Genomic DNA, 19,898 nt, shown 5'->3' with positions numbered 1-19,898 from the left:
ACTTACTATATTAAAAAATCATACATATTTGATATATACATTTTGATGTGTTTGGACATATACCTATACCTGGGGTATCATCATCAAAATCAAGGTAATAAATATATCCTTCACCTCCAAACCATTTATTGTGCTTCTTGGCTTTTTTTTTTTTTTTTGTAAGAATACAACATGAGATCTACTCTCTTAAGTTTTTAAGTGCACAAAACCACTTTTGAAAATGGTTTTGATGTCAGTTTTAGGAACAGTAAAATAAGGTCATGTGACATCGTGTGTGTGTTCCAGGGTTGATTTGTTTTCATTTCTTTGGGGAAAATTCTTGGAATTGTGGCAGCTTATGTCTTGGCTACAGTCCGATAATCATGTCATTAATTTCTTCCACCTGGTGAGGGGTTTGGTCTCTACAACACAGCCCACAGGATATGGCTCAGAATATTATCTATAATCCTTGAGAAGGATCTAAAGGTCCTTGACTTTGCTTACTGACTATTGTTTTGTCCTATTTGACTGCTGTTCTTAGCTTCCGCCTTTTCTCCCTCTGATTAAAGTTATTCTTTGGCTAAAGTTTTTTTCACACACAAAAGGCAGGCTGAGGACATGCAGGGCAAGGGCCATAGGGTCCTGCTCCACTTCAATAGCGGAGATAAGACTGGGACATTGCAAGTGAGGAGTCATGAGTTGGGAACCTGGAGTCTTCAGTGGGTCACCTCCGTACATGATAAAATTAGCAGGAGCTGATATGAAAAGCCAGAGTAAGAGGTAGGTTGTAAGTGATGGGACGAAGAGAGCAAGAAGTTGGTACAAGCAAAAATTTCTTGGAGGAAGGACTTCCCTGGTGGTGCAGAGGATAGTAATCTGCCTCCCAATGTAGGGGACACAGGTTCAGTCCCTGCTCAGGGAAGATCCCACATGCGACAGCAACTGAGCCTGAGAGCTGCAAATACTGAAGCCCAAGCACCCTGGAGCCCGCGCTCCGCAGCAAGAGACCCCACCGCATTGAGACACCCATGCACTACAGCGAAGAGTAGCCCCTGCTCCCCGCAACTAGAGAAAGCCCACACAAACCATCGAAGACCCAGTACAGCCAAAAATAAATAAAAACAGGTGGGAGAACACTGGTACATTTGTCTGTCACATATTTGAGGGGAAAAAAGGGCTTTCCCCAGGAAGAGATTTCACAGAGGCAATAGGGAACAAGAACTTTCCAAAATCATAACCTTTTAAAAAGTCAACGTTTATTCCTTTAAAAATGCTCAAAAGACTAAAAAGGTTCAAAGTCCCAAGGAGGTTCAGATTTCAGATAAGATGATAGTCAGGTGCTGACGATTGGAATCTGTTGCTGAAGCTTAAATTTCAATGTGTTCAATTCTATACCTCCATGATTCTTCCACTTGGGGAGGGATAAATTCCTCCAGCTTTCGGCAGACTTCATAAAAAATGAGCACTCCAGTAATGATGAGAAAAACGATGGCAGTAATAATTATTGTGATTACCAGGAGTAACGTCTTGCGATCCAGAGGGAAAGCTGCCATGGCAATTCCAAAAAGCAAAACGATGAATACAGCAAAGAACAAAAAGAATTGTTTGTATAATTGATATGAACACTTGATGTGAGTTATTCTTGGAAACCAGTTTGACTGACCATAAACTTGAGGTGATGAGATCATAATGAATCTTGTCTGTAGGGATAAGAGGGGGAAAATGTTAAGGTTAGATAAACCGAAAGGTTGACTATTGTCAATGCTGGAGATGAGGATTCAATTCCTGGGTTGCGAAGACCCCTTGGAGAAGGAAATGGCAATCCACACCAGTATTCTTGCCTGGGAAATCACATGGACAGAGGAGCCTGATGGGCTACAATCCATGGGGTCGCAAAAGAGTTGGACACAAATTAGCAGCTAAACAACTGTATAGTACAGGGAACTCTTCTCAATACTCTTTAATGATCTATGTGGGAAAACACTTTAAAAAAGAGTAGAGCTATATATAGCTGATTTGCTATACAGCAGAAACTAACACAACATCGTAAATCAACTGTACTAGAACAAAAACAGCAAAAAAAAATTTTTTAAGCAAACCAAAAAAAAAGGTGTACGTGTTCTATGACTGTAGGTGCGATTCTTAAAAGTTTTCGGTGTTTAATATATTTTTGTGTTGTAATATATTTTCTCAGTCTATTTAGGCTGCTCTAACGAAATGCCACAGACTAGGTGACTTATAAACAGCAGAAATATAGTGATCATGGTCTTGAGGCTGCAACTCTGAGATCAGGAAACCAGTATCACCGGTGAGAGACCTCTCCTGGGTTGCAGGTTTTTCCTTTTATCCCCACCTTGGGGAAGGGGAGAAGGAGGTCCGTGGGATCTTTTTAAGAGCATTAATTTCACCTATTAGATCTCAGTCCTTTTGACCTAGCCACCTCCCAAAGGCCCCCACCTCCTAATACTATCGCTGAAAGGGGTAGGATTTCAACATATGAATTTGGGGACACAGATGTTCAGACCATAGCAGTGTTAGTTTGATCACACGTATACGAATTGTAACTGTAACCCAGTTCAGAAGAAGTTTTACAGTTAGAACATCATGGTCAGAAGAATTTGCCTTAAATCCAAGCATATACATATACATATTAATATATATCTTTGTTGCAGAGAACAATGGTATGAATGATCAAAAAAGACTTTAAAGCATAACATACTATATTAAGACACATTTCAGGAGAGATTGAATGAAATGGACGAACAGATTAAAGAGAAGTAAATAAGGCAAAGCTTGAGATAAAGAAAAATTTGTTTATGTGTATTTCATATGAATGATGGTGGTGAAGACTGAGGCTTATACTTACATTTAAAAGTGGTATAGCAGTTTTATTTTGATGGGTCAGCATTTACAATATACCAGACGGTGCATTCTTTGTGACTGTTGAAGGTGACGGAAAACTTTAGAAGTCAACTTAATGTATAAGTAACTATGGAGTTTCTCCAAAAATATTTGATGCATGAGATCAAGGAAATTGAACTCAAATACAGGGAGAAAAACATCGAAAATTGCCTCACTTTGTAGAATGCCTTTAGCTCAAATGCTTTGGTTATTTCACCACTTTTTTACATTATTTGTGTTGGCAGATTGTCTTTTTTAGAATCAGCATTTCTATTCTTTGAGAACTTATCAGCAATTGCAGGGAATTGTGTCAAATGCATTTGCAGCACTTGCTGGTAAATGTGACTTTCTGCTTTTTTTCACTAATAAGGTTTATCAATTTTTCTAATTTGGACCTATCCTTGTGTTCTTGAAATAAACTCATGGCCATCTTTATTAACTGGTACAAGTAATTTTCTAATCCATGGTGGCATTCAGTTTTTGTAGGAGAATGCCCCCTCCTTTTTTTTTTTTTAAACAGGAGACGCATTGTCAAGCATTTAGGCAAGAAATTCATAAAGTCTGCCACTGATTCTTCAGTGATTCAGCCAACAACAATAATAGCAACAAATGTTATAAACATGTGTTAAAGTTACAACAAAATGTTAAGTTGTTAACATTAAGGAGGGTAGGTGAGTGTTCATTGTGTTTTAACATTTTACACACTTGAAAAACTGTGGTTACATGGAAGCAACCTCGATGTCCATTGACAAGAATGGATGAAGAAGCTGTGGTACATAAATACAATGGAATATTACTTAGCCATAAAAAGTAATGCATTTGAGTCAGTTCTAATGAGACGGATGAACCTAGATCCTATTATACAGAGTGAAGTAAGTCAGAAAGAGAAAGACAAATATCACATTAATGTATATACACATGGAATCTAGAAAGATGGTACAGATGAACCTGTTTGCAGGGCAGCAACGGAGACTCAGATACTGAGAACAGACTTGCGGACACAGAATGGGAAGGAGTGGGTGGGACGAATAGGGAGAGTTGCGTGGAAACATGTACCCCACCATGTGTAAAGTAGATAGCCAGTGGGACTCTGCTGTATGACCCAGGGAACTTAGACCAGTGCCCTGTGGCAACCTGGAGGGGTGGGATGGGGTAGGAGGTGGGACACAGAGCCACAAGGAAGGGGACATATATACACTTATGGCTGATTCATGTTGCTATATAGCAGAAACCAACACAATATTGTGAAGCAATTATCCACCAATTAAAAATAAATAGACTTTTAAAATTGAGGTTAAAGTTTTTTTAAAAAGATTTTATTTGTTCATTATGTTAGGAACTTTACAAAGAAGGTTTTTGAGTTAGACTATGCCCCAGTTTCATCATGGAGATTTTTATGGGTGCTGGGCTGAGGTAAAATTATCTTTATAAAAAGGTGCCTTTGAAAGGTTTCCAGAGCTCAGAGCAATAGGCCACTCAGGCTCTTTAGGTGGAGGTGTGAATTTATCTTCTGGAGTGATTTGTCTGCTCTGTTACTTCTTGATCCGTTTTGGTAACTTTTCAAGGAAACTATCCCTTTCACATAAATTATCAGGTATTTTAATATGCAGTTGTACATTACCTTTTACCTGACTCTATTTCTTGTTATTGCTCACCAAATACTCATTAAAACAACAAATTGATCTACTTGTCACCGTTTATAAGAACAAGCTTTTAGTGTTACCCTTCAGGCATGGTATTGTATTTGGTTCCAAGTTTAATTTAGGCTTTTACATTTCCTCCTCTATTTCCACTGATTTTATTTATTCTAGTTTCTTAGATTGAATGCATATTTTCAGTCTTGCTAAGTAAGGGAAGCACTTATATATTACTCAGAAAAATGCAATAAAGGAAGAAAGAAAACTCTTGAATGGCATTAAGACATCACAGACAAAGTTCTGGTAAGTCACTATTTTATACACATAGAAGAGTTAATGTCCTTCCTAAACAAAGAACATCAACAAATTAAGGAAAAAAGAAAAGCAGACAAACGGCAAAACAGGAAAACAAATCTGAGGAACTGCAATGATCATTGAATCTAAAAAGATACCCCCCCCCCAAAAAAAAACTCTCACCTCACTGAGTAATGATGAAAAGAACTTCTACAATGATTTCCAAACACACCACTACAGTTACATGCAAAAAACTGTAGATCCCTTTACCTGGCTTGCAATGCAGCTCTTGAACAAGTAGAAACGTCAAACTCCTTTCAAGATGAGACATCCAACACGGCTCTTTGAGTTTCTTTTATAGGAGACAGATGTTGATTGGATAACAACATGGACTCTGTGGAGGGCCATTTCACTCATTAGCTCAGTTTTCTCCCAATTCATCCAATGATATAAGATCCTGGGGGTGCTGAGAAAGCTCTTTAAGGGAGATCCTGGTGACAAACCCTTGCTATATGGTGGTTAAGGGTCATGTACTTGTGGAAAACACTAGGAAATCGCATAGGTTTTTTCCCCTGCTTGTTGATGGTGGTGGTTTCCATTTAGCTTCACCTGATGACGGTTTGGTCAAGGTGAGGGAAAGTTCATTCTTTCTCAGCTGTGACCCGCCTTAAACCAGCGTTTCCCTACTTCTCCGATCTTGAGAATCACTGGGGCTCTTATTGGAAGCACAGTTCACCTGGTGCTTCATGGAGTACTCAGCAGTGGGACCAGGAGTATGAACTTTACACAGCACCAGGGGCTTCTTTTTTAAAAATTCATTGTTTTGTTTTTTGAATTGTATTTTGTTTTCTATCACATAATATGGCATATGGGATCTTCGTTCCCCACCCAGCCAGGGATCCAACTTATACCCCCTGCAGTGGAAGTATGGAACCTTAACCACTGGACCACCAGGGAAGTATCTACTTTTTTGGATTCCATGTTTCAGTGAAAACATACAGAATTTGTCTTCTTTTTATCTAGCTTATTTCACTAAGCATGATCCTTTCCAAGTCCATGCATGTATGCATGCTAAGTTGCTTCAGTCGTGTCTGATTCTTTGCAATCCTATGGACTGTAGCCCGCCAGGCTCCTCTGTCCATGGGATTCTCCAGGCAAGAACACTGGAATGGGTTGTCATGCCCTTCTCCAGGGGATCTTCTTGACCCCAGGATCGAACCCAGGTCTCCTGCATTGCAGGCGGATTCTCAACCGTTTGAGCCACTAGGGAAGCCCTCTCCAGGTCTATGATGATGTTGCAAATAGCAGAATTTCATTCTTTTTTATGACTGATTGTTGTAGCTAACACTGCTGTTCTGTGCTGTGCTTAGTCATTCAGTTGTGTCCTACTCTTTGCAACCCCATGGACTGTAGCCTGTCTGGCTCCTCTGTCCATGGGGATTCTCCAGGCAAGAATACTAGAGTGGGTTGCCATGCCCTCCTCCAGGGGCTCTTCCCACCCCAGAGATTGAACCTAGATCTCCTGCATTACAGGCAGATTCTTTACCATCTGAGCCACCAGATAAGCCCAAGAATACTGGAATGGGTAGCCTATCCCTTCTCCAGGGGAACTTCCCAACCCAGGAATCAAACCAGGATCTCCTGCATTGTAACTGGGTTCTTTACCAGCTGAGCTACTCGGGAAGCCCAGCTAGTACTTCTAATACTATGTTAAATAGAAATGATGAGAGTGGGCATTCTTGTCTTGCTCTTGAATTTAGAGGAGACACTTTCAGCTTTCCACTGTTGAGTATGTTAATTGTAGGTACTAGGAGCTTTTTAATATCAGCAAAGTTTGGAGAAACACTGCCTAAAATAATTCACTCTATGCTTCTTTATTCACTTGAATGTACAAGTGAGGTACAAAGCTAGCACATATTCAAAATGTACAATTCATTGAGTTTTGGCATGTATGAACCAATAAAAGCATCAGTCTAATTAAAATTAAAAATATATCTATCACCTCCAAAGTTTCATTGTGCTTCTCTGTAATCCACACCTCCTCCCTTCCATTCCCAGGCAACCACCAATCTACAATCTGTCATTAGAAGTGATTTCACATTTTTATATAATGACATTCTCTGGTATGTACTTCTCTGTGTCTGGCTTGTTCCTTCAGCATAATTATTTTGAGATTCATTCATGTTGTCTTGAGTATCAACAGACTTTTTTCATGTTGAATAGTATTCCATTGCAAAATGAAGTGAAGTGAAAGTCTCTCAGTCGTGTCTGACTCTTTGTGACCCTAGGGACTATACAGTCCATGGAATTCTCCAGGCCAGAATACTGGAGTGGGTAGCCATTCCCTTCCTAGGAAATCTTCCCAACCCAGGGATCAACCCCAGGTCTCCCGCACTGCAGGCAGATTCTTTACCAGCTGAGCCATCAGAGAAGCCCAAAGTGGGCTTGGAATGGAAGGGCAGAGGTGTGGATCACAAAGAAGCAAAATTCCACTGCAAGGATAAACCCCTTCCCTCTGTGAGTGGATGTGTAAGTTGGTTCCAGTCGAGACTATCACAGGTAATTCTAGATACTTGAAGAGGTACAATGAAGGAGAGATTGCTTTTCCCTTTTCTTTTGAAAAAAAACCACTAGGAAAAAGTTGAATATGACAGATGGTCATAAAGAAGAGAAGAGAAACACCCTATGCACATGGAAAGATGGTCAGAAAATAGACCATCCTTCTGCTTGAGAAGTGGGGACTGGAATATTATTTTCTTATAAATTCTCAGTCTCAAAAGTGCAAGACAGGGCTTCCCTGACTGCTCAGGGGTAAAGAATCCACCTGCCAGTGCAGGAGACATGGGTTGGGTCCCTGATCAGGGAAGATCCCACATGCCTCGGAGCACCTGAGCCCATGTGCCACAACTATTGAAGCCCTCACTCCACAATAAAATTCACTACAGTGAGAAGCCCACTCACCACAATTAGAGGGTTGCCCCCACTCACCACAACTAGAGAAAAGCCCTCAACAACAACAAAGATCCTGCTTAGCCATAAATAAATAAATAAATACATATATTTTTAAAGTGCAAGATACTTCAAAAACATTTAGGGGGTGTATCCATAGTTCAAGGGTGGAAAACTCAAGGCAAAAAGTTATAGCTGTCTTTAAAAGTTATAGCATGCATGAGAGATGCGCCCAACACTGGTACCCACATAGTCTTCTTGCCACTGGATAGCACAGGAAGTCTCCCTTTTGGAAATGTAATTTCACGTCATGGATTCTTTAACCAGGTCACATGGATATATTTTCTTTTTCAACTTTTGATTTTTTTTGATGACAGAACCTTGAGAACTTTGGGGGAAAAATTGCAATTTTATTTTTTGACATTCGGTTTTTTTGATTACAGAATCTTGAAAATTTTGGAAAGATAAAAAGAAATATTCAAGTACAAATAGGGTCGATAGTTATTCCAGCCCCCGGAAACAGTCAACACTGATGATGGTTTCCTTTTGTGTTTCTATCTTTTTGATATCAGTTAGGGATGGTAAGAGATTTCACGGTCTTGTTCCATTGTATCAAGATTTTGAAAAATTCTTCATCGCTGGACATTGTTTGCAGTTTTCCCCCACTGTAAGCTGCTCTTCTTGAATATTTCTTTTTACATTTATTGTACCCAACTTTTTGAATTAAGTTCTGCTCTCATTTTTAAAAAGAATTTTACTTTTTTTTAATTGGAAGATAATTGCTTTACCATGTGTTAGTTTCTGCTGTATAACAACATGAATCAACTATAAGTATACATATGTCCCCTTGTCCTCAAGTATCCCTCCCACCCCTCTATTTTTTTAACTTTTTATTTTGTATTGGAGTATAGCCAATTAACAACATTGTGACAGTTTCAAGCGGACAGCAAGGGGACTCATCCAGGCATATAAATGCATCCACTCTCCCTCCAACTCCCCTCCCATCCAGTCTGCCCCATAACATTGCCTGAACTCATAATTCAAGAGTTCCTGCTTTTTTCTTATGAATCCTTTATAACACCCTATCGTTTCAATTATGTAGTATGTTCTAAGTGTCTGAAAATGTCAGTTACATAGTAGAAATCTTGGTCTGTTTACTGCTCCCTACACTCTCCATGCCCTCTAACGTCTTCTGAGTTTGCAAACCATGGCAGAGGCTTTCTCAGAGGGTCCTAGTTTCTGGGCTCTCCATTCTTATTTCAGAGGGAAGACCCCAGGGCTTTTGGGTAGGGCTTGTTGGAGGATAGGGTTTCCTTGGTGAGTAGGTTTTGTTGTTCAGTCACTAAGCCATGTTTGACTCTTTGTGACCCCATGGGCTACAGCATACCAGGCTTCCCTGTCCTTCACTGTCTCCTGGAGTTTGCTCAGATTCATGTCCATTGAGTCAGTGCTGCCATCCAACCCTCAGGTCAGAGTAGGTTGAGCAGTGTTTTTATTATGGGATCCCTACATGTTAGGGGAGAAGGGACAGTTTTTCTTTGGCCAGTAAACTTAGCAAGTGAAAGTGAAGTCGCTCAGTCATGTCCAACTCTTTGTGACCCCATGGACTGTAGCCTACTAGGCTTCTCCGTCCATGGAATTTTCCAGGCAAGAGTACTGGAGTGGATTGCCATTTTTTTCCCCAGGGGATCTTCCCCACCCAGGGATTGAACCCAGGTCTACCTACTTTGTAGGTAGATGCTTTTACCGTCTGAGCCACCAGGGAAGTCTTAGCAAAGAGTCTTCCAATTCCTGCCTGAACTGAAGGACTGGAAACAGCTCAGAAAAGCAGGACAGCAGTGGTGATCCCTTTGGTGAATGATCATGATTGAAAGGAATTAAAATCACTGCGGCTTTCCTGGTGGCTCGGTGGTAAAGAATCCCCCTGCCAATGCAGGGGGCATGGGTTCGATCCCTGGTCCAGGAAAATCCCACATCCCTAGGAGCAACTAAGCCCATAAGCCACAGATGCTGAGCCTGTGGTCTAGAGCCCAGGAGCCATAGCTACTGGGCCCATGTGCTGCACCTACTGAAGCCCACATGCCTAGAGCCCATGCTCTGCAACAAGAGAGGCCACTGCAATGAGAACCCCACAACCAGAGGGTGGCTCCTGCCTGCCGCAACTAGAGAAAAGCCTGAGCAACGTGAAGACCCAGCATGGCCAAAAAAATTAATAATATTTTAAGAAAAAGAAAGGAAGAGTTCACCTTTATTGAGTGATTATCTCCTTGGATTCATGTACACAGGGAGATAGCTTAGTTCAAGCGGGTTCACATGTCCACACGTCACCAGGCATGTAGAAGGGAATGTATAAGGCAAGAATAAGGGGAGGGAAAGTAGAAGGTAATTCCAAGAAGAAGCCCCAAAGAGATAAGAAGTCGAGGCACTATGGGAGAGTAAGGAGACCTTAGCATCAGAAGGGTAGACCACACCATTACATCAGAGGATGGTCAGGTGAGGGATGCCAGGGGAACTGACCAAGGATGATAAGGGCTGTGTGGTGGGAGGAAGGGGTGTCTGAAGGATCGTTTTGGAGACTCACAGGCAACAGTCATGAAAGGTTACAGGACAGGACGATGGACAAGATCAGGGCACTGCCAGGGAGGTTGGCCATGAGCTGGACACCTATGGTCTTGGATGGGTCAGTTAATATCTGCAGGAGTCCACGTGAAAAGCCAGAGTGAGAGGCAGGGGCTGGGTCTTCAGTGATGGTTGGAAGCATGCTGTGGCAACAGGGAGAAGGAAGCTGGTCCATTCATCTGGCTGGAACTTGAAAGAACAGGAGCTTCTGTAAGAAGACTGAAGAGAGGCAATAGGGAATAGAAACATTCCAAAATCAAATAAAAACTTTTTTTTTTAAAAAAAAGGCCAGAGTTTATTTCTATTTAAACCATTAAAATATCCAAGTCCCAAGGATTTCCAGGTTTAAGATGATATTACAGTCAGGTGGCAACCGTTGGTTGTTTTTCTTTCTAAAGCCTTACAAGGATCCTGAGCAATTCTCCTCCTTGAAAATTTTTCTTGTATGAAAGCTGATACCTTGTTTGCTTCACACAAGTACATCAGTCCAGTGAGGATGAAAAACACAATGCCGGTAGCAATCATTGTTGTTACCAGGGCGAAGGGTGGATGATCAGAGGACAAAGTGATGAAAACACCGCCGAGTAGCAGTGCTAACGTCACAGCATAGAACAAATAGAAGCACAACCAGCATCTACGCGAGACCTCTTCTTGCGAGATTCTTTGAAACCAGGTCCACTGACTGTTAGCTGGAAAAGCTGGGATCATGATGAGTTTTAGCTACAGGGATTAAAGGAAGGAAAAAGTGAAGGTCAATGAATCACAAGGTTAACTTGATGGGACTTCGCTTTTAAATGAAGTTTCAAATGCCATTCACCCTGTTATCTGCCTGTCAAGGCAGGAGACTTCGGACATGAGGGCTTGGTCCCTAGGTCGGGAGGATCCCCTGCAGAAGCAAATGCCAACCCACCCTAGCGTTCTTGCCTGGGAAATCCCATGGACAGAGGAGTCTGGTGGGCTACAGTCCATGGTGTTGCAAGGAGCCGGACATGACTTAGTGACTGAGCATGCATTCACGATAAGTTATCAAGTGTCCTGGTGATAGAATACATAGGGCTAGTAATTAAGACAACCTAGGAGTTGAATTCCAAAGAATGTGGCTAGAAAAATAAGGGATGATTGGTATTTAATCCGTATTTTTTAATTTTTATCCTTTTTATTTTTTAAATTATGCAATATGATAACACATTTAAAGGAGACTTGGAAAATCCAGAACAAAAATATATAGTGCCACTTTATACCTATTTTTCTTTAAAAAGTCTACTTAATGTAGAATAAACATTGACCAAAGGTAACCAAAACACCTGAGATCTCTTGTTTCCAGAGATCATTTGCGTGCGTAATACTCAGCTTGGTTGGATCTTGTTTTCTTTGTTCTGTTCTTACCCGCCCCAAATATCACACGTGGTTGTTATGTGGATTCAATAGCATAAATTATGTGAAAATCTTTATAAATTATAACTTGCTATGTAATATCAAGTGCACTTATTACAAGGAAGCTAATCTGTAGGTATTTTTATCCAGTAGAAGGAGTTAACTCTATGTGTTTAAAAAAATGTGAATTTCTCCTCCTGTTAAAATGATTTATTATTATGTCAGTAAATTTTTGAAGCAAAGTATATACCTATTAGAATTCTTTTTTGCTGATATACCAATGATAAAATCTTTGGATGCAAAGATATTTAATAGTATATTAAATAAAATGACAATGTACATTTGATTCTTTTGAAGTACATAATATAGGTAGGTTTAATTTTGTATTTCCTGCTACAAGAGAAAGTGGTTCATAGTGGATACAGTTTATATCTTCGATCTATTGACCCATTTCAGCCTCGAGGCTACTGTGACCACCAGTGTAATGACCAGTAGTGAAAGTGTTAGTCACTCAGTCTTGTCCACCTCTTTGTGACCCCATGGACTATAGCCTGCCAGGCTCCTGTGTCCATGGGATTTCCCAGGCAAGAATACTGGAGTGGGTTGCCATTCCCTTCTCCAGGAAATCCGTATTTATTTTAAATATTTCTTTCAATATCTTCATGAAGCTGTCTATCCCCAACTTCTGGGTCATTTTTAGAAAGACCACTAGGGATTGGGTATATCACGTTGTCCTGAGGTTTGCTGGCAGACATGTAAAGACTCAGAACACACGTTGCACTTTATGGGAATATCAACGTTACTTGGAGGTGTATCTAAGATTGTTCATCAGATACAGATGAAATGGAGCACCAAGCAAGGGCCTCATTATTTAATTTAGATACAGGTGTATGGCTTCCCTGGTGGCTCCGAGGTAAAGAATCCTCCAGTCAACACAGGAGATTCGGGTTTGATTCCCGGTTGAGGAAGATCCCACTTGCCTCGGAGCAACTAAGCCCCTGAGCCTGTGGTCCAGAGCCCAGGAGTGCCAACTGTTGAAACCCAAGTGCTCTAGAGCCCTGCTCCGCAACAAGAGAAGTCGCAATGAGAGGCCCGTACACCGCAACTAGAGAGGAACTTCCTGCTCAGCAACTAGAGAAAAGCCAGTGCAGCAGCAAAGACCCAGCACAGCCAAAATTCTTAAAAATTAAAATAACATTTTAAAAAAAGCTTATAGATACAGATATAATGGAATGGAATGCATGCTAAAAGCAACACATTCTCCAGACAAAACATAACAAGAGAAATTTGACCTGCAGCCCACGGGGCTGTGATTTCCTTCCTCTGCCAGTGGAAGACCCAGCTGCAAGGTTTGACCAGCAAGACAGAAAGAAGCTTCCAGAAGGAAATTCCCACCAATGCCCTTGTCCTTGCCTGAGTGGACTGAAGAGGAGTCTTGAGTTCACCAGGCTTCCCAGGGCCACTTGGGAGGGCAGAGTTAAGGAAGAGTCAGCAGATAACTCCTGTTTTGATTGATGTCTTATCAGACAGATGGGCTGCCTGCTGCCTCAGGATCCACCTGACAAAGGACAGGGTTTCTAATTAGCATGGTTAAGGGCCACAGTCTCCACAACATTGTAAATCGACTTTAATTCAAAAAAAATAAAATTTAAAAAAAGAGCCACAACAATCTCAACTGAATCACAGGATTTATTACTCTCCATTATATTATTAATCTCTACTTTCTCAGGTATAAAGTCCATTTGATCAACAAATCCTGGTACTAGCACATTTTGTTACATTTCAAGAAACATTTAAGGAATAATACCCCACATCAATACTGTCAAGTGTTACATTTTAATAACGGTGTCCTTCATTTTAATCCGTTGACCATGTTTGTACTTTTGCTTGAAAAGGAACTCTAGATTCCCTCCTAAATGAATAGCCAAGTAGTCCTCTCCACTTACGGAATATTTAATCCTTGCACACTGTTTTGAAATGCTGCTGCTGCTGCTGCTTCTAAGTCACTTCAGTCGTGTCCGACTCTGTGCGACCCCATAGACGGCAGCCCACCAGGCTCCCCCGTCCCTGGGATTCTCCAGGCAAGAACACTGGAGTGGGTTGCCATTTCCTTCTCCAATGCATGAAGTGAAAAGTGAAAGTGAAGTCGCTCAGTCGTGTTCGACTCCCAGCGACCCCATGGACTGCAGACTCCTCCGTCCATGGGATTTTCCAGGCAAGAGTACTGGAGTGGGGTGCCATTACCCCTATCATATTAAATAACTCTACACCATAGGATGTGTTTCAACACTCTATCTTCCATTCATATCTAGTCTTTTGCCAGTCCCAATTTGTACTGATTTAGACCCCCTTTTGTGATCCTGTTCAAAGTGTTTCCCGACAGCCTGTCTGTTAACCATCTCTTGGCATTACCCTCAACAGCCCGAGACAAGTTGGGCCTTATAATTGAAATTGAAACTAACCATTTCTTGGAAAGACATTGCGTTTTTAATAATAAGAATTCCTTTTCAGGAAGGGCTCTCTAGAGTTCATCTTTCTAGTCTTCATTACTGCTTTATGCTCAGTTCTTATTTAATATTTATATTTCTGTTCCTTTACTTCTATGTATAACACAAAATTACAATTATATCCAATGACATTAACTTAATAATTAAAATTTTTATTCATTCTAATTAGCAATTACCATCATAAAGGAAAACTGCTAGATTTGTAAACCATTTCTTATCACTAGACATTTAAATTTGTTGTACTAATTCTAAAACTCTTCAGTTAAATCCTGGATTTTCTAGGTATAAAACTATATCCATAGGAATAATTTTCCCAATCATTGTACTATTGTATTATCCTATTTTACTACCTCGTCTAGAACAGTGAGCTTCAAATGAACCCACGTGTACCCTCAAGGGACGCAAAGTCCACCCAGGTGGTTTGTGTTTGGAAAGTTCTATCAAGCTCTACAACCTCAGCCGTGGTCCTTCCTACAGCTGCTCTGCCTGCAGGTAGGGTATCCCTTTGGCAGATGCCCTTTACTTCTTCAAACGAAAATCATCTCATTCGTATTTATCTTGCTATGGTGCATTGCATTACGGTAGGTATTAAAAAAATATCTGAGGCACCAAATACAGGAACAATTAGAAATGTGGGCAGCTATCTTAAGAAAATAAATGACTAATAACCGGGTAACAGTTTTACAAGTGGAAGTCACTTATTTTTTGCTGTTAACAAAAACTGGAGGAATCAATGGAAGCTTCAGCTCAGGAAAATAACTCAATAAAAGATCATTTTGTAATTTTTCCATGTAACTTTGAAGGAGTCCAAAATATTAAATAACATCTCTGTACATGCCCATCTCTATGTTTGTGAATGAGTTTCTTTTGTCTTGGAAAAATAAAAGAAGTGTAATGATGCTGAAATTGGTCTCATTCTAGCAATAAGAATTCTCTACATATGCATTTTGAAAAGGGAAAAAATGAGAAAAAACATATTATTACATCATTGGAGATGAAGCCCTTACCAGTTTCCTTTTCCTGTTCAAATTATGATTTGCACTATCTTATTTTGATCACAAGTATAGTAACTGTATTTTTAACTTAGAAGAAACTTAACGCCTAGAGTCTTATAGTCAAAAATATTTCTTACAATTTAAGTGTATGTATACTCTTACTGCAAAGGTCCGTCTAGTCAAGGCTATGGTTTTTCCAGTAGTCATGATGTGAGAGTTGTACTATAAAGAAAGCTGAGCGCCGAGGAATTGATGCTTTTGAACTGTGGTGTTGGAGAAGACTCTTGAGAGTCCCTTGGGCAGCAAGGAGATCCAGCCAGTCCATTCTAAAGGAGATCAGTCCTGAATATTCATTAGAAGGACTGATGCTGAAGCTGAAACTCCAATACTTTGGCCACCTAATGCGAAGAAGTAACTCATTAGAAAAGACTCTGATGCTGGGAAAGATTGAAGGCAGGAGGAGAAGGGGACGACAGAGGATGAGATGGTTGGATGGCATGACTGACTGAATGGACATGAGTTTGAGTAAACTCCAGGAGTTGGTGACGGACAGGGAGGCCTGGCATGCTGTAGTCCATGGGGTCACAAAGAGTTGGATACGACTGAGAGACTGAACTGAACTGATACTCTTACAGCAGAGAACTACGATATATTGATCAAAAAAAGATTTAAGGCATAACATATTGTATTACGACAGCACATCTAGGTGAGAGAGCATGGAATAAAAAGGAAGTTGAAGAAACAGGAAGTGAAGACTGTGAAACTTTGAATTTTAATGAAGAACTCAGTTCATGTATATTTCAAACAGATGATGGAGTGACAGATTCAAATTCAATGCATGCATTTAAAAGTGGTATAGCAGTTACTTTGAAACACCATTTACAATATGTCAGTGCATCTTTTGTGAATATTTTAATTTACAATGAATTGTTTTAGAAGTCAGCTTAATGTATAATGAAGGACACAATTTTCCTCCAAAAATGTTACGGTTCTTGGGACAAGGAAAGTGAATATCTCAGACACACTGGAAACTACAGAGTTGTGTATATTACATTTCTCAGAAACACTTTGATTGTTGTTCATGCTCTTGGACAAGTGCTGATTCTCTTTTGCACATTTAGAGAACATTTCTGTTTTTCTGTGACAAATTGTGATGAAAATTTCTAGGGAGTTTTTTCAAACACATTCTCAGTATTTGTTGATAAATGGGACTTTTGGTTTTCTTTTATTAGTACAATGACATTTGATGATTTCCCCAATTTGGATTCATCTTTGTGTTCTGAAATAAACCCTCATAGCCATCTTGATTATATTAAAATTATTTAGTAATTTTCCTGCACATAAGTGAGTTACTGTTGGAGAATGTTTCTACATGTAGAAGGTGCAAGTTCAAGTGTTTAAGGGTGAAATGTCATGAAGTCTACAACTTACTCTTCAAATCATTCCAATAACAATAATAATGATAATAATTACATACACATGTACCAGTTATGACCAAATAATCTGTTAAATCTAAGTATAGATAAGCCACCTTTTGATTATTTAAATTTTTATAAATAAAAACTATTATGACCAAGTTAAAAAAAAACACAGATTAATTTTCTTGTTTTGTTAGGAATTTTTACATATATGTTTTAAACTTAAGACCCCAGTTTTGTTGTGGGAATTTTTATGGATACCAAGACAAGGGTAAATCTGTTTACCTTGGTAAAATAATTGCAAAGCTTTCAGCAACTCAAAGGAATCAGCTCCTCAGGCTATCCCTAGGTAAATGTGTGACAAACTTTTAAAATTCTTTGAAGAACATGGTTTGTTTGGAGTTTCTGTCCTCTCTAAATTTAATTTTGGTAACGTCGGTTTCCAGAAAATTATTCATGCAGTCTAGCATGTCAAGCATATAGGTATGAAGTTGTCTGTTGTCTTATTTATAACTTTTTGTCCAATAGTTCTTGTCTTATTCATAATAAACTCTAAGTTTTTAGTTGACTTGACAGGGTTCCAAAAAGAAAAATACTTTCCTTTCCCAAAAACCAGCTTTTACTTATATCCATCAACCATGTTTGCTCTCCAGTTGATTAATTTTAGATGTTCATATTAAATTCCTTCTCCATTTCCAATGTTTAAGGAGCATTTTTCTCAATTCCAAATTGAATGAATGTTTTATGTAATTTCAGTCTTGCTAAATAAAGAAAAAAGTTCAAGTTTTTACTGAAAAAAATTAGCACAGCTGCCATAAAGGAAAAAAGACACTAGAGATGAAGTTAAAGTGACAGATGGGAGTATATATTTTCAACATAGAGAAGACAAAGAGTTAAAATCCATTACAAACAAAGAACACCACAAATTAAAGGGAAAAAAATAAACTGACAAAGGGCATGAGAGAAAACACACATCTCAGGAATTGCAATGCTCTGTGAATCTCAAAAGATATTCCTGACCTTACCTAGTGTTGAAAAAAAGAGCTTTCTTAATGACTTTCAATCACACCACTACTTTTATAACAATGTAAAAAAAAAAAAAATCATGCTTTACCTGGTATTAAAAGCAGCTCTTTCTTAACAGAAATCAGCAAACACCCTTCAGGGTAAAATGCTAAACACAGCTCTTTGTGTTTCTTTTATAGGAGACAGGATCTTGATTGGATCATTGCAATAGCATGGATTCTATAGAGAACTATTTCATTCATCAGCTTAGTTTTCTCCCAGTTCATCCAATGATATAAGATGTCAGGGGACTAAATAACTTCTTAAAGGAGAGACAGGTGACAAACACTTGTTCTATGATGGTTAAGGATAATGTGGCATAAATAAAACAAACGATCATTTGTTTTCCCCTTGGGATATTAATGGTAGTTGTTTCATTTGGATTCACCTGATGATAGTTTGGTCAAGATAAGAGCTGCCACTCAGTGGGTACCAGGGCTTTCCAACCGCCCCAAGCTTGAGAATTCCCAGGACCCTTGTTGAGAGCACAGCTCACCTGGTGCTTCATGGAGGCTCCAGCAGTGGGACGGGGAGCATGGACCTCCCACAGCACCACAGGCTTCCTAATATCAACACACTGATATTAAGCCTGCTGGGGGGACTCTGCTTAAAATGATCACTCTGTGCTTCTTTATCACAGCTTCATGGATGTACAAATGACATACAAACGATGGCACAAATTTAAAGTGTAAAGTTCAGTGAGTTTTGACATATCAATGAAAGCATCAGCACAAACAAGATCATTAAACACATCCCCTGCCCTCCAAAGTTTCCTGATGTTCCTCTTGTAGTCAATGCCTCCCTCCCTAGACTCAAGCAGCCACCCAGTCTGATTTCTGTTACTAAAGATTATTTCGCAATTTATGTAAATAGTATCAAGTATGTATTCTTTTCTCTTTGGCTTCTTTCACTTAGGATAATTATGTTGAGATCCATTCCTATTGTTGTGAGTATCTATAGTTTGTTCCTTTTTATTCTGAGAAATATTGCACTGTATGGATATATCACTGTTGGTTTAATCCATTCTCTTATTTATGAACATTAGGTTTTTTCCAGTTTGGAGCCATTACAGACAATTTAGGACATTAAAGAGTAGAAATGCCAGTTTACTGTTTCTTTATTGAAAAGGAAATTTTTTTCTGACAAATACTTGAAAACATATAGACTGGGAATATAGATTAAAAATTAAAAGCCTTATATATTTTGGGAAAAGATCAGAAAACCAACCATCCTTATGCTTGGAAATTGTTGGATTTGAATATCTTTTCTTACAGAACTTTTCAGAAGTGCAAAATATTTCCAAAGTATCATGGGGAGGTTTCTCCATTCCCGTGGTAGAAAAGACAACACAAAAAGTTGATGATTGTGTTTAAAACAATACCAAGAAACGGTCTGTATGTGATATCAGCAGACAAGCTAGGTACTGTCTTTCAGCTCCTTGCCACTTTTGGAAGGAATATATTTTCATTTCCTGTAATATTTCACTGAGCCATCGAGATAGAGAGAGACATCCATCCGTACATATCGATACATATATACATAGATAGATGGATGGACCTATCTATAAGTGAATATGTGTATGCATATATACACATATATATGCAATTTTGTTTTTTAAACTATTTAGTCTTTTTTATTGTTGTTTTTGTTCAGTCACTCAGTTGTGTCCGACTCTTTGCAACCCCATGGACAGCAGCACATGAGGTTTCTCTGTCCATTTTATTGCCATGTAATAAAAAAAAAAGCCTTAGTGAAATGTTGGGAAAATCCAGAAAAATTCAACTAGAAACAAAGTTCATTACTTACCCCACTGAGAAACAATCACCTAAATGGTGATTTCCTATTATGTTTACTTCTTTGTGACATCAGTTCAGGGATGGTAAATGTTTCTTTGTCTTATTCTATCGTGTCTTTCAAAAAGTATTAGTGTTTTCAGTATTTTCCACTGGAAGTGATTTGTCTTGAATTTATCCTGTCACTTGTATGACACAACAGTTTTAGATTTTGAATTTTTGCCCTCATTTTTTATTTTCAAGAGCTCCCGCATTTTTTTTTTTCTGGATCCTTTATGACACTCTATACTTACTTCTGGAGAAGGAAATGGCAACCCACTCCAGTGTTCTTGCCTGGAGAATCCCATGGACAGAGAAGCCTGGTAGG

The 19,898-nt window shown here is 39.3% G+C and overlaps 2 long non-coding RNA genes across 11 annotated transcripts; both read right to left on the bottom strand.

Annotated features, from left to right (window-relative positions):
- Positions 1-1,215: 1,215 nt before the first annotated feature.
- Positions 1,216-5,584, bottom strand: LOC147345404 (uncharacterized). The gene is made up of 2 exons (XR_015154733.1): positions 4,995-5,584; positions 1,216-1,679 (listed from the first exon to the last, which is right to left on the bottom strand). It is a non-coding gene; the product is annotated as an uncharacterized LOC147345404 (long non-coding RNA).
- A 4,394-nt stretch (positions 5,585-9,978) lies between these two features.
- Positions 9,979-18,296, bottom strand: LOC147345403 (uncharacterized). Of its 10 annotated transcripts, XR_015154724.1 has the most exons (4): positions 17,788-18,033; positions 13,167-13,311; positions 11,290-11,414; positions 9,979-11,099 (listed from the first exon to the last, which is right to left on the bottom strand). It is a non-coding gene; the product is annotated as an uncharacterized LOC147345403 (long non-coding RNA). The 10 variants fall into 10 exon arrangements; XR_015154728.1 differs by lacking the exons at positions 11,290-11,414; positions 17,788-18,033 and adding an exon at positions 18,235-18,296; XR_015154725.1 differs by lacking the exon at positions 11,290-11,414 and having other exon boundaries at positions 13,149-13,311; positions 17,788-18,021.
- Between the last annotated feature and the right edge of the window lie 1,602 nt (positions 18,297-19,898).

The sequence above is a fragment of the Bos grunniens genome, chromosome 25 (assembly GCF_055505025.1).
Source record: "Bos grunniens cultivar Pamir isolate PY7600 chromosome 25, Bosgru_T2T1.0, whole genome shotgun sequence".
NCBI lineage: Eukaryota > Metazoa > Chordata > Mammalia > Artiodactyla > Bovidae > Bos > Bos grunniens.
Note: the sequence above shows the minus strand (reverse complement) of the source record. Positions and strands in the feature narration are given on the sequence as shown.